This window comes from Mandrillus leucophaeus, unplaced genomic scaffold (genome assembly GCF_000951045.1).
Source record: "Mandrillus leucophaeus isolate KB7577 unplaced genomic scaffold, Mleu.le_1.0 Scaffold867, whole genome shotgun sequence".
Classification (NCBI taxonomy): Eukaryota; Metazoa; Chordata; class Mammalia; order Primates; family Cercopithecidae; genus Mandrillus; species Mandrillus leucophaeus.
Window position 1 is genome coordinate 71,225 of NW_012109441.1, and position 2,635 is coordinate 73,859.

A 2,635-nucleotide genomic window follows, 5' to 3' on the forward strand; every position below is an offset into this window, starting at 1 on the left:
ATTGTCTTGGCAATGCAGGCTCTTTTTTGGTTCCATATGAACTTTAAAGTAGTGTGAAGGACCTCTTCAAGGACAACTACAAACCACTGCTCAACAAGATAAAAGAGGACACAAACAAATGGAAGAATATTCTATGCTCATGGATAGGAAAAATCAATATCGTGAAAATGGTCATAGTGCCCAAGGTAATTTATAGATTCAATGCCATCCCCATCAAGCTACCAATGACTTTCTTCACAGGATTGGAAAAAACTACTTTAAAGTTCATATGTAACCAAAAGAGAAAAGGGAACTCTTATTCACCATTGCTTGGAATGTAAATTAGTACAGCCACTATGGAAAATAGTATGGAGATTTCTCAAAAAACTAAAAATAGAATTACTACACAAGCAATCTCACTAATTAATATTTATCCAAATGGAAAATAAATTAATGTATCAAAGGGATATATGCACTCCCATGTTTATTACAGCACTATTCACAATAGCCAAGATATGGAATCAACCTAAGTGTCCATGAATGGATGAATGGATAAAGAAAATGTAGTATATATAGACAATGAAACTATTCAGCCATTTAAAAAGATGAAATCATGTCATTTGCAGTAATATGGATGGAAGTGGACATCATAATGTTAAGTGAAATAAGCTAAGCACAGAAAAACAAATATCACATGTTCTCACTCGTATGTGGGAGTTTAAAAAGTTGATCACATCAGGGTAGAAAGTAGAATGACAGATACCAGAGACTAGGAAGTGGACAGAGATAAACAGATGTTGGTTAATGGTTATGAATCTACACTAATATAAAGAATAAATTCTAATGTTTGATAGCAGAGTAGGGTGACTATAGTCAACAACAATGTATGGTATTTTTCAAAAAAACTAGAAGACAGGACTTGAAATGTACCCCATGCATAAAAATGATAAATGGTGGGTGATAGATGCCCTAAATACCCTTCTTGTAATGACTTCATCATTACATTGCATGCATGTGACAAAATACCACATGTACCCCACGAATATGTTCAAATATAATGTATCAAAAAAATTTTTAAATTAAAAACAAAAATCAATCCCCCAACCCAAACATGTAGTTTAGTTTTTATTTTACAGAGACAAAGCATAATGAAATTTTCACTTATACATTCCAAATCTTCAGAACTTACATTATTAAGTAAATGAATACATCAAAATATTAAGATACATATTTTTCATTTCTGAATTACAGCCAGTTGGAAAACAGGCAAAAAAATATGAATAAATACAGTGACAAGAAAAAGAAGATAGGAGAGAGCCAAATCCAGAGAAAAAGGAAAGAAAATAGGAAGCAAGTATAGGAATGAAATTGTCCTTATACAGACGCTGACTTACCTTTAAGCTAAAGAGACTTAATATTCAGGACTCCTTCTTGCAGAAGCGTTTTAACATCATATATTTTTGTACAATCTGCAAAAAGTAAGATAATTTAACAGCAAATTGTTAAGACTGTTGTCTTTCTTCATTCTGACTTCTCATCTATCGTACATTTTTGCCCCTTGTTAGGTGGCAATAGAGTGACCATAGATATTTCAGAAATTCAAATAAGGGAAAGTTAACTTGGGGATACACAAGGTAGAAAAGGTATTTATGGTTTTACATCCACTCCATTTATAATTCCACATAGTTAAATTATTACACAGGCTTAATCAGGGACATAGATAGGCTTAAACTAAGGATGACTGATTCTAATACTAATGATCTTAGAACTCTCAATATTGTGTTTTATGTGCTTACTAATCACCCATAGGCCTTGATTCTTCAGCATAAAGCCATAGTAATATATTGTCACTTGCCAACATTTGATATTGTTTACCTCCTTTCTACCCAGAGAGAGGCAGAGAAGTAGTAAATAAAAAGCATCAACTCATTACTCTAGTCATTTACTCTCTGTCACGCTATTGTACACTACACTCTAGCCATACTGGACGCCTTACCTTTACCAGACCATGTACTTGATGTACTTGACCATTCTCTTTCCCCAGCCTCAAATGAATCTGCCCAAGCACATCTATACAGATTATTATTAATTTCTTGCTGATATTACTTGAAATACTGACATTGATGAAGATAATCCCTCATTTCTAATTTACTATGACAACAATGACATCAATGATAAACTGGTTAATGAGTGTCATTAATTCTAAGAGTATCTGAGATTAATGATTACCGTATAGTAACTGAAGAGGAATAAAATTATTTTTCTTCTAGTCCCAGACATAATGTATGTTTGATCAGTTGTATTCTCCCACCAAGGAGTGACTATGGTTTGCTGATCAAAGTGGTAGATTATGATAGTCATAACATATCATTTGGTTAGCTCCCAGATCCATACTATATTAATGTAATATATATGCTTGGCTACTGGAAGATGTCCAATATCAACTTCCACTTCTGAAATAAGAGATTATGAAGGAAGAGACTAGTAAGACCTGAGGTTCCAATTCTATCCCTAGTTGTAAATAAAAAAACAATACTGTGGATTGCCTTCTGCTTTTTGGCTATGATGGAATAACTTGTACAATATTAATGTTCCTTCCAATAAGAATGAGTAAAGCCAGATAACACATAAAAAATAGGCCGGGCACAGTGGCTCA